At 40.0% G+C, this 13,328-nt stretch overlaps 1 protein-coding gene across 1 annotated transcript in view; it reads right to left on the reverse strand.

The window, feature by feature from the left end:
- The window catches only part of ahdc1 (AT hook, DNA binding motif, containing 1), a 31,785-nt gene extending 20,060 nt beyond the window's left edge, over window positions 1-11,725 (reverse strand). The window contains exons 1-2 of the mRNA XM_016497691.1: window positions 11,279-11,725; window positions 8,471-8,557 (exon numbers count right to left, since the gene is read on the reverse strand). The gene's annotated coding sequence lies outside the window, so the exon portion shown is untranslated. The remainder of the gene's footprint in view (window positions 1-8,470; window positions 8,558-11,278) is intronic.
- Between the last annotated feature and the right edge of the window lie 1,603 nt (window positions 11,726-13,328).

Raw genomic sequence — 13,328 nt, forward strand, 5'->3', positions numbered from 1 at the left:
TGTGTGTGTGTGTGTGTATGTTAGACTAGTTTAAGTGTTTATGTAGTTAATAAAGTCTTACTTGTATCACTGCATGAGTCCCTAATCATGCAGATTTTTGCTACATGCTCTGAGTAGTATTGTACAGTAATAAAGTTATTTTCCTTAACCAGGAAATTAACGTTCTTAGAATTGACAGACAGTAATACTTACTGCAGATCTTAATATTTATAATTAATTATAACTAATTATAATTAATTATTCATATTTCCCCCTTGAGTTGATTCGCTACATAAAATGGTGGAGAACGCGGGGCATGCTAAAACAAAGGTTATGAGCTTAAAACACTGTCAACCTAAAAGTGTGTGCTTGATAGTCCAGGTAAGAATAGGGCGTGACTTGAGATATGCATTTGTGTCCATATTTGCTGGCTTGTTTAAATGCAGATAAAGTAAGGGCTTGAATTGGTACCTCTATTATGATTGAAAGAGTCTTTATGTATTTCATACTTAATTGTATCAGTGTAAGGTTAATCTGATTTTAGCGAAGAAACCCTAATTTCAGTGTTAAAGCGTAAGTCTGTTCTGACGAAGGAATCTAAGCTCAGCGGCATGTCCAAACTGTACCATAATGCATTAATCTGCTTTATTGAAGAAATCACAAAATTGCAGTATTGTTTAAACTGTTTCTGACGAAGAAATCTCAGTACAGTGTTATATAAAGGTAGATTTGAGTGATGCTCCTCTTTCTATAGCATAAAGGCCTTATAGATTATAATTAGATCGATGCAATTCATCTACACTCTGACTGTATGTATACAAACCTAGCAACCTGTTGGTCACTATTGTGTTTCACTTGCTCAGTGAAACTAAAGGTGTAATACTGTACTTCAGTATTCATGTGTGAGGCACACATAACTACACTATATGCTTAAATCGGCTTTAACTTACAGTAAACCTGTTTTGTTATTCTTTAAACAAGTGCAAGAAGTTTATTGTTTAAATTAGAGAAGCGCTCACAGAAGTGCTTGGTTAATATGACAAAGTCTTGAAGGACTGAAAGCACCATGTTTTAAAACTGTGTGCAACTTGTTCGAAATATGCAGACATTAAACTGTTTGAATTGCACTGGCATGCATTGGATACCATGACAACAACGTATCACAGGAAGTGCTAACTCCACATAGCACACGCGTCACCTGGTGACTCCATATTGTAAACAAACTACCTTAAGCAGCTAAGCTAACACAACTTAGCGGCATTTCATCTTAGTCTAAGCTACCTAATAGCTTTAACATTTAGCGGTTAGCATCCTTTACTTGAAGCCTTTAAATACAGCTTGTGTGTATTCAGTGTGAAGTAATTTGAACTCAACCTAATCCCTGGTTTCTGATTTTTCACTTTCTCTCTTCTGTGTTTCTCCATCTTCAATTCTTCTCAGCTAACATAACATTCTTAAATGTATCCTTCCTGAATGCTATTGCTCAGTTACTAGTTAATTAAATCTAAATTTAATTACGTTAACTGTTCATCTAGAGAAGAATTATTAAAGTTATTGGGGATTTTCAATAGCACAGTGAATACATGTTATGGAAGGTGGGGCACACACATGGTACGGTCTAGGCATGGGAGCTGAACACACAGCAGCTGGGACAAACCATGATGTGTTGCTCAACACCAATTTTACAGTTAATCACTAGTGCTACTGATTGTTCCTAATATCAGATTGATTACCCTGTTTTAATAATAGCAGTCAGCTATTTTTAAATCCATTTACATTTTATACCCCCTTTGTTCCACTTTGGTTTGATGTTCCCTCTGAAACTCAAAAGGATCCAGAGACATTTTTATTCTTGATTTGTTTATTTTTCAACAAGTGCTCTAATTTTATGACCCTGCTACACAAGTAATCTAGACGACTACTAGGGCATAACTATAGTCCTGAGCACCAATAATAAGTGTAATCTGAATAGGAATGCTCTCCTCTTCCTTTTCCCTACTCTACCTCACTTCCTAAGAGATCAAGCCTGTTGTGAACCATCAGTAAGTTCTAAGAAATAATTTGACAATAAGAACAATCTTAAGTCATTAATTAAAGCTCTGCTTACACCCTTTTCAGCAAACATATGCTAACCCAAACCTATCTTAGTATTCTGACATCCACAGCTAAGATAATAACAAAATACTTAACCAGCTAACCACACCTGGCAAAACCTAGCTGTAAAACCTAGCTCCAAAGTCTGTTTGCTCTTGCACTAGTCTCTTGCCCTTACTCTCAACACGAGTTTGCCAAAATGTTGCAGATGCTCAGTCTAACTGCCAAGACGGCTGACCAAAAGGACTGGCCAGGTGTATCGAGGAACACCCTTCTACCCAGAGTTGCCGACCACCTACAGCACCAGAGCCGAAAGCAACTAGACAACAAGGGAAGAGTACTACGGACTCATGGCTCAAGCCAGAGTTATGACCAAAAAGAGCTCACCGAGATCATCATCTACCTGGCCCACAACCTCATGGGTTTGAAACACGAGGTAAATGATCTCAAGCAACAGATCACGGCGGTATCCCACAAGGACCCCAGCAGAATGGAGTTACAGGAGGAAACCAACAGATTTCAAAAGGCTCTGACAGCTGCTGAACAACAAGAGCAGCTGGAAAAGGCAGCCAGAAACGACCTGGAAAAGGAACTTTTTCATACAAAGTCACTGTTAAATACAGCAAATTCTGAGCTCCTACACAAAGATGCCAGAATTGAGACTCTGATCCAGCAGCTGGACAACACTCAAGATGAACTTGACATGGTCCAAAGAGAACTCAGGTACTCTTATGAGCTGCAAAAGGAAACACAGTGGGAGAAACATCCAACTCCCTCACCTTCACTCAGCAGTGCAAACTCCCTCAGACTTGCACAAAGCTACGAACGGGGGGGGGGGCCTTGTGAGCGCATGACGTGACCCCCCCCCAGAACCTCGACAAGCTGGCCAGAAACATCCCAACGTTCACACCAGATCCTGCAGGAGACAATGACGTCCACGCCTACCTGTGGGACATTGACTTCTTCCTGCAATCCATGACTGGTGTGACCACCCAAGATAAACTGCTTTGAACTGATCTGCTTTGACACCTGCTGCACACGTACGAGTACCTGAACCATGCTAGAGCCTATACTACCACCTGAGGACAGCATCCACCATGATGCAACCACCACTCCTGCATCAAAGGCCAGAGGGCCCACCACGACCTTCTTGCCTTGTGTCCCGGGGGGCGTGTCTGATCTTCCTTTTCATTTGTCATCACTCGTCGTTGTCTACAGCTCAGTCAACAACGCACGAAAGGGGGGAGCTGTAATGAATGAGGTGGATCAAACACATGTATTTAACAAATAGTGGACAATACCCCTCCCCAACAAGCAAAACATGTGGTAGAGAGAACCAGGCCTCTGGTTACTGTGGTAACAAATACACAAATCAAGATAAGATTGTTTTACAACTCAAAGGAATGGGTTTGGAGTTTTCACTCTAAATTCACTTTGAAACAGACAAATGTACCCTTGTACTATACAGTCCATCCTAATTATATCTATCTCCTTCTAGATATAACCACTTGAGAAATGTAGGGACATGTACCCAATTTTCCCCATCTCATAATTTTTCCTCTTATAGTGTTTTGCTTATGTATTGATACGAACTCTTTTAAATTAACATTTTAGAATTGCATACTATTGTTAACAGAGATCACAGGTATGCCATGTTTGGTATCTTTCGGCTGAATTTTTAATGGTCTAAATGTTCATTTATATTATATGCTGAAACCTATGGAAGATATTAGTGTTACCAGAATCTTTAATAGTTTCTTCATCAACATCCAATCAAAGTCCATATGCAAAACAGCCTGAGGACAAAGGGTCATAAACTTTCCCTCAGAAGGTACACTTTCTCATTGGCGCACATGCTGCTCTACGTCATAAAGTAACACATTTGTATAATGTCCGCCCACGTTCTACGTCGCCAACTTGCCCGCCCAGGCGCCCACAAACAGTAAAATTTCCATGTGGTTAACATCATGTCGACAAGACGCTGTATCCTACGCTGTGAGAGTAACTTTATCACATTTTATAATTACCACAAACTTGTTAACACTTGACACTTACCACTGAGAAACGTCCTGCTCCAGTCTCACGCACTGCACGCGGTAGACCAATCCAAAGCCAATCTCTCTATGGCTCTGGACCAATCACAAAGGACTGCGCCATCTGACCAATCACAGCAGTGAGGGCTCACGGAAAGGAGGGGTTTAGAGAGATTTATATTTTCTATTGAGTGTTCAAAATACAGAACTATGGCAATGGACGTATCATTTCCGACACGCACTGTATGCAGTAGACCAATCACAACAGACAGGGCCATCTGACCTATCAGAGCAGAGTAGGTTCATGGAAAGGAGGGGTTTAGAGAGACTGATTCTTTGAACTGCTTCGCACGAGTCGTTTACAAATCATTTCGAAATTAGGTCAAATGAAAACGTTTTTTGACCTTGCATGCATGTAAACCTGTTTTAGGAGACTCATAAAACAATATTAGCAACCTTAAAAATGGCATAATAGTGGCACTTTAAATATATTTATATATTATATAATTTACATGAATATAAATATATACATGTAAATATTTTCAAAATATAACTCCCTTAAAACAGAGTTGTTGCTTTTTTAACATTATGACTAGTTTAATGTGTCTAGCAGCTTCACTGCCGTTTATATTATATATATACATACATATACATAAACAGCGCCAGTATTATTAATAAATATTTTTCATTTGAAGAAGAAGCGATGGAATATGTGCACTTGAACTGTGCATATTTATGTTTGGGAGTCACTATAAAGAAACTTGCTCTGGTTTTGATATGAACCTGCCTTAGGAGCTATTTTGATTTACCGCAGTGTTTGATGCAGAAACCGCTTTCCCTGTGCAAGTTTGGATTTGCATCCAATTTAAAAATAACTACTTTTTTAATATTCAAAATAACGTATGAATTTCATGCTGCTTAAACTAATAAAAAAAAAACATGTCCTGAGACCAATCTAATTCATTCAGTTTTTTTAAAATGTTTTAAAACATTTATTTACATGTAAGAAAGCATCTTTATAAAATCAAGTAGGTCCATATTACCGAGAGTACTGCTTTTAACATCCCATCTCAATGTCAATTGCTCACCTATTCACAAGCATTCTTGTGACATGGAAAAAAATATGCTTTTTTAGAGCCCTTCAGAAAGAATTGGGCACTAGTAAAACATCTAATGTTATCTAATCAAATATTAATGATTTACATGTTGTTTGACAAAATGTATTTTGTCAGAATACATGGCTAATTCTGTATGGCAGCCAGTAGAGAAATATGCCTTTATAACCAGATGGTGTAGTTATAACATCTACCAGCAGGGGCTAAGCAGCAAAACCTTGACCTCTTCTCATCCCAGATACCTGTGTCTCTGTCCACTCACTCCATCCACACCTCTCTCTCATAATCCAACTCATATTTATCTGTTTCTCACGTTGTGTTTATCCATGCCCTAATCTCCCCTTTCCGCCTGATATTCAGTAAACAGCTCATCAACCAATCAGCTCATCATTTCAGCCAGTGTGTGTCTCTCTGCACACAAACCTGGCCGCTTTGGCGTACCTCTCTAACCCACCTCCTCCTATCCCTCTCTGGATTGTGTCTAATGCACAGCCGCTCTCTTGCCCGCCGGCTCTTACGAACACACACACACCCTACACATACAGACATATGGGCGCACGGCACACACACTCACACATATTGAGTTTAGACCTTGAGGCCAGTGTTTTGTAGAGGGGCCTCTGCGGCCCTGACTTCCTGACTCCCCCCCCCCGCTGGCTGGCTGTTTAAACAACAATGGCCGCCTTGTGCACATTCCAACTCTAGACACTGACAGCATGTTAAGACCTGCTTCAAAAAAACACATACGAGCTCTCTCGCACACTAGTATGCACATATGCAGATATTCCCTTGACTTTTTCATGTGTTCTCTCACTCACAGTCTCTCTCTCACAGGGGCTTTATTCAAAAGCATCTGTTTCTTTTTAGCCTGCACAGCTCATTCTCTCGCTCGCTCGCTATCCCTGTTTCCATGGTCTAAATCTCTCCTTCTCATTCAGGATGGGAGTGTGTAGTGCACTCATCCATCTTTCTGCTGTACACTCCCTCTATCATCATATCCAGAAAATTCTACTCCCTCCTACTCTCTCTCTCTCTCTCTCTCTCTCTTTCTCTCTCTCCTCCCTTATCGGCCTTCAGTACCTCTGCTCTTCCCCCACTCTCTCACTTTCTTCTGTTTCTTTATCTCTTTCTCCTTCCTCCCTTATCTCCCCATAGTACCCCTCCTCTTCCCCACCATCTCTCACTTTCTGCTATGTCTCTCTCTCGCTCACTCTCTCTCTGCATGGTGTAATCTCACTCGCTCTCTCCTCTGTCTCTAGCAGAGGAAGTGTGTGTTCCCCAGGGGGAGCTGGGCTCATTAACTTCCAGCAGACAGAGAGAGAGAGAGAGCAAGAGAGAGATAGAACAGGAGAAACAGGGGGAGGGTGAGAGAGTCTGAAACAGTCTGAAGGTGAGGAAAAGACAGGAGATGGAGAGATAGGAAAAAGAAAGAAAGATTAGACAGAAAGAGACAGGATGGATAGAGAGATAGACATCTGATCAATCACCCGGGACTGCATTCATATCCTGTTTTAATGATTTTTCAATCACACAGTTTCATACATTGTATTAATATTAATACTTCTTTTGTAAATTAGTTTATTTTATTCTCAGCCATCTATCTATCTATCTATCTGTCTGTCTGTCTGTCTGTCTATCTATCTATCTATCTTCTGTATGCATAATTCAATTAGGGTCAGCAAATTGAGTCTCTAGTGTTACAAGAGTATCCTGGGGGACAAACAGGTGTTCGAAGCTTGCTGCTTGACACAACAACACCCACAGTCGTGTGTGGGAAAGCTGAGGTCACTGATGTAAATTTAGCACTGGGACCAATTTTAATTATGATTTCATTAAAAGAGCACCATGCCTTAAAATCACAAGAATGATACAGTGCTGCAGAGTACTGTAAATGGAGAACTGAGTAGATGGGATTGATGATCTGTGGACCCCTGAGCAGGTTGAGGACAGTTTTATGCATGATATTGAAGCCTGAACAGATTAATTTGATTCTCAAGAATATTATGTCCTCCTCAAGATTTAGCCTACTGCACATTTATAACTTTGTGGCTGTTTTTGTTTGTACCACTGAGGTGAATTTATTATATTTATAATAATTGAATCTATCATAAATTATAATGCATTAATGGTAACAATGTGACACCTGCAACATGTTTTATAACTATAAAACAATGATGATACATTTTAACCCATTAGTGACATGGAATTTGTCATGAATGACTTGCCTGTTAACAAGTTCTCAACCTGTGGGTTGGGTGAAGGTATGTATGTGATATTTTTGTATTATTATTATTATTTATTTATTTTCTTATCTGATTTTATTGATCTATTTGTTCCTTTTGTGTGTTTTTTGCTGTTTTGAAAATTTTATAAATAAATCATACAAAAACAAAAAACAAGCAAGTTTTTATCAAACTTGATGATATTATGAAATACTTAAAAAAAAAAATAAAAAAAAAAAAAAAAGAATTTTTGTTTATTCAAAGTGTCATTAAAAACACAGCTACCAAAAATGATCAAATTCACAAAAATGTATCGTAACTATACTGATATACTTTCACAACCTGCAAATAGCAGTCTATAAATTTATATACTGCACTATACTGCAGGCATATTTACAAAACAGACCCCGTTTACATATGCTCATATACAAGTGGGTAATCTTTAAGAATAATAATTTTAAATCATTTAAATTTGGAAAAATATATTTTATACTCCAGCTGGAGTATGCTCTGTTCTCCTAAAATCTTAGTTTGAAAGACAACAAAGATTTTGCTTCTGTGACGCAAGACTTATCACCATATTTCGGATAGCACTGAAGTAACCGGTATTGTTAAAAAATTCATCATTATTTTACTTTTTACGAAATATATACAGTTTCACTAAAATGTAGCTGAATAGAGTAAAAATTCACAAACTACTGTAAAAATTGATTGTGATTGGCAAAATTCGAAATGTGAAGTCTATTATGTCTTAAAATCATGCCAGAAGGAACACAAAGGATAAAAAGACAAAGTTTGAAAAAAAAAAAAAAAAAAAACCCTGAAGAATAAGCATGATTGGCTCAGGTCTCAAACATGCCTCGTTCACTTTTCTTAATGAAAGCACATGAACATATACAAAAAGCCATGTTAAATCAGAGCCTTCATTCATGTAGTGCTTCAGCTACATAGTTGAAAACAATAAGCATATTTGAACAGGCTGTCCTATGTGACCTGAATGATGTATGGAATGAAAACCCACACTTACCTTAAGACATTGATTCTCTCAATCATTTCTCATCTCACTCTCAAACTGCATGTTTCCATGGCAATCTTTAGCCAGGCAGTTTGTTACCTGAAAGAGAGAAAGGAAGAGCCAGAGAGAGAGAGAAAGGAAGAATAGAGAAAGAGAGAGAGAGAACGACATATGTCAGGAAAGAATGCATACAAATGCATATACAGTATGTGCAACATACTGTATCATACTCTCAGTCTATGGCAACAATATCATGAATGTAAAAATGCATGCGTTGCTTTATTTTTCTCACAATAACAATTCAGTAAATTATATATAATTCATTCAAAACCGTAGGCTTCCATGAAAGCTCCTAATGGATGAGTTTTAAAACTGGAAAATGTAAAGATGCAACCGGTATGAGCTTTAGTCGTGTATGCAATGTGCTATCTGTGTATCTCACAGCATGCATAGGCTGTTGTTTATGTGATGTATATGTGTTTCTCAGTCTACCGCTGCTTCTCTTCTCTCCTTTGTTTTTTCTCCCCTCCCTTTCTTTCTCACTCTTTAATAATTGAGCTGGTTCTGTCTCTTGTTAGAGTTGGCTCGTTACTGAGACAGAAACCAGCCAGGTATACAGAACCCCTAGATACTCACTCTCACCTTCTCTCGCACCAACTCCATCAACCTCGCTCACAAGTTCTCCGTGTCTTTTTGTCTCACACACACACACACACACATGATGCGGATAAACCTAGCAGCCTGCAACCGAATGCCTCCCCCTTCCTCCCTAGACTGAGGAACCGAGGTCAGAGGTGAAAATCTCTCCAAAAAAATCAGCTCCAGCCAGCCAGCAGGGAATGAAAAAGTAGATGGAAGAGAGCGAAGCTGTGTTTTCGTGCTAAGTATGTGCAGTGTACAATATACTAGCTGTGGCCAAGGTCAGCTTGAGCCAATGCTATGTCTCTCAGCTCTGCCAATCAGAGGTTTCCAGCTGTTGTGGGAAACCAAGCTTCCTTTACAGAATAAAGGTTGCCATGGAGACCAGAGCTATAAGACTAGCCAACACTCTGACAGGGGGACAAAGTAGGCTAACACATGCACAGACAGTCCCCCCACTCCCTATTCAACCTAGTGTTTCACTTTAGACACAATACTCACTAAAACCTATGTGACCTATAGAAATATACACTTTACATATCATTTCAATGTGCATTTAGCATCATCACGCGTGAGTTTACCTCGTTATCTGTCAGTCTCCATGACAACACACCATATAGCTACAGAAACTAGTAATACATTTCCTCGTCTTTAGAAATATCCGCGTTTCCGTGTTTGGGAAGCAACATGCGTGTTTTGTTACGTTCCAAGCGTGTGGCGTGAATAATCGCGCCTGTCACAACATAAACATCTTCGCGCCACCGTCGCGTTCACAGCGAGAGCCGAAAGACTTGCGCCAACACGCCACTGCATTGCTCATCATTGCCCACTATCAAACAGCAGAGGACATTAGTTTAAAAACATACTTAATTGTCAATTTTTTTCTTTTGTGTATTGATGCGTTGGCATTGTATGCTAAACAACCATGCCAATAAAGTACTTTGAAGTTTAAAAAATTGACAGACAGAGACTGAATAATTAGCCAGACTAATCAAAAGTGCAGTCACTGGCGAGCGCGAGGCTGCTGTCGTCTCCCCATAATAATCACCCAGCGCATCAGACGCTCATACATGCCGTCAGTCAACAGCCACTTACGATCCCTCATCAGTATTCCATAGTCAATGGACACTACATTTATGTTCGTCCTGTGTTACAGCGACACATTCACGTTTCACAATATATGCATGTCAAACGGGAAATTTTCTTTCATACACCTATACGAACGAATATGCTTGTGTAGCTTATTTATAAATTCTTATATTAAAAAGTCTATCGCTTTTATTCAACAAAATAATGTATGTGTCTGTGATATTTAATAATGACAATCTACAGCTAGTAATATATGTCGGAATATAGGTGAGCGTAATCTATGTACCTATGGAGTGTGTGTGTGTGTGTGTGTGTGTGTAAGACTAGCCAACACTCTCTGACAGGTGGACACAGTAACACATGCACAGACAGTCCCCCACTCCGTATTCAACCTAGTGTTTCCCTTTAGACACAATATTAACACATTTGCTAACTAACATAGCCTATGTCACTGCTCTATATATAAACATACACTTTCATATCATTTCATTGAGAACTTCGCGTCCTCACGCGAGTTTACCTCATTACCCGTCAGTCTCCACGATGACGCACCATATAGCTAAGGAAACTATATGTAGTAATGCATTGCATTCCCTTGTCTTTAGGAATATCCGCGTTTCCGTAATGTCACCATGTGCGTGTTTGCGACAGAGCAACGCGCGTGTTTTGTTACGTTAATAATCGCGCCTGTCACAACATAAACATCTTCGCGCCACCGTCGCGTTCACAGCGAGAGCCGAAAGACTTGCGCCAACACGCCACTGCATTGCTCATCATTGCCCACTATCAAACAGCAGAGGACATTAGTTTAAAAACATACTTAATTGGCATGTCATGACAAGGCTGCATAATTAAAAAAAAATTTTTTTTTAGTTTATATTGTGTATTAAAATCAAGACTTTATTAACATGACTGGCATTTTATTACAATTTGTGTGTGTGAATGCGAGTGACCTATCGCGAGCCCAATGAATGGCAGCGATGAGGTTAATAAAAATTCCTTCAATAGAAAACAGAAACCCTCGTGAAATGCGGCGCGGCGCAGGGGAATACTATGCAAATTTTGGCTGTGAAGCCAGACGCGCGCACTCACCGGGAGGCGCCGAGCTCCGCTGCTGCAGCTGTTGGTGCTGCGCTCCTCACGCGCTCATCAGGGTTCTCGCGACTGGATCACAGAGCGCTCGCTGACATGCAACATCCTAAAAGCAGAGGTGTCTGTGTGAAAAAAAAAAACACAACAACTATGTATGAATGTCGGAGGTTTTGGTCATCTCGGTCCTCTTCTGTCTTGCGACGCCAAACAGGCTGTTAAGCATCTGTTTTTTTTGTTTGTTTGTTTTTTAAAAGAAAAAGAAAACCGAAAAAAACGCACGAAAATATTTGCAGAGAGAACAAGGGAAAACTCGCGTGTTGTTGTCACCACGTCGGATAAAAACCTGAAATTGTAGTAACAGAGTACCGCAGTTTGTCACAGGAGCGCCCCGGGAGTGCAGCGAGCGCGAGAAATTGGAATGAGCGCCGTTCTGCGCCGTTTCTCGCCCTCTGCAAACCAACTCGGAGGAATCTAGTCAGAGAGGGCTGTAGACGTGCCTTGTCGACGGGGGCATCCGGGCCTCCGTAGATTCTTGTGTCTAGATTTTTTTCCTCCTCTGGAGGACTCTGGGTACTGAAGTTCTGCTCATCGTGACTTCATTCATTCTCTCGTCTGCCTCTCTCTTACGGTGTGCGTATGGGTTGCATCAAATATACAATAACCAGACAGTACGACGGGGCTCTGAAGAAATGCAATTAGATCTGCGTGCGTGACGCAAATGGTTTTCTGATTTTTATATCGCACAATACATTAAGGGTAGGCTGTACATAAGCAAAACAGATATTTTGAAGATTGTTGGTAACAGTTTTGGACTTACATTGTATGACCAAATGTTCAAAATGAGAAAAAAGGGTGAGTAATGATGATGACAGAATTTTCGATTTTGGATGAGCTATCCCTTTAAAGGGGTGGTTGATTGCGATTTCACTTTTTTTAACGTTAGTTAGTGTGTAAAGTGGCTGTTTGAGCATAAACAATATCTGCAAAGTTACCAAGCTGAAAGTTCAATGCAAATGGAAATATAGTCTTTTCAAATTCTGGTGGTTTAATGCCTACAAAAACGTCTGGTAGGGACTACAAAGAGTTACTTCCCGGGTTCGTGACATCACAAACCCAGATAAACCCCACCCTCGGGAAAAGGCAGCAAAGGGGGCGAGGCCATGCTGCGCTGCTTTCTCTCTCTCTCATTCAGCTCAGCTCCAACAATGAACTGTTATTTTCACATAGCTGAGAAGCGTTAAACATGGATGCGCGTGCAGTTGCCATACTGTATTAAAGCTTTAATCAGGATAAAACCGTATATTAAAAGCTAACATAAGCAGTAGCATTTACAAATAACAGCATATCTAAAAGTATGAGACAACAACAAACAAAAAACATAGGCCTACCATTAAAAGCCGTGCTTGCACAGGTTCTGCACGATCCTCTTCAATAATATCCTCTGCTTCTCAATCGGGCTCAAACTGATAAGCGACAATACAACCTGAGCACATGCCGCTGAGGTGAGGGGCGGGACGCTTAGACGCGCACTAGAGGCGGTTTAGCCAATCACAACACACTGGGCTAGCTAACCAATCAGAGCCCATCGCCTATTTCTGAGGGTGGGGCTTCATAAAAACAGGAAAAGATCAGCCCTTTTCTCAGAGAAGGGACAGAGCGGTGTGGAATAAAGGTAAATTATGTGAAAAATAATGCGTTTTTTTTTTAAACGAAGCATTAACACATGTTAGACTGCACCCCATAAACACAATCAAGCCTAGAAAAAAAACAGTGAACCACCCCTTTAAGAAAGTGCATATGAACTCATTCATTCACTCAGAAAGCCTAAAACTGCATAGAGGTGCTCTCCCATGACTGTGAACATGTAGTCATAGAGCCTTGAAAACCGAGAAAGTTTTTGAAGCAACAATGCACCCAAAAATCACGTCAGCCTCATGTTGTTTCAAACCTGTATGACTTTCATTCTTCCATAGAACACAAAAGGCGGCAAAATGACAGACTCGGTCATTCATTCACTTTTTTTTTTTTTTTTTTTTAAAGGTACAAAGAA

The sequence above is a fragment of the Sinocyclocheilus anshuiensis genome, unplaced genomic scaffold (assembly GCF_001515605.1).
Source record: "Sinocyclocheilus anshuiensis isolate Anshui unplaced genomic scaffold, SAMN03320099.WGS_v1.1 scaffold1396, whole genome shotgun sequence".
In the NCBI taxonomy this organism is placed as follows: Eukaryota; Metazoa; Chordata; class Actinopteri; order Cypriniformes; family Cyprinidae; genus Sinocyclocheilus; species Sinocyclocheilus anshuiensis.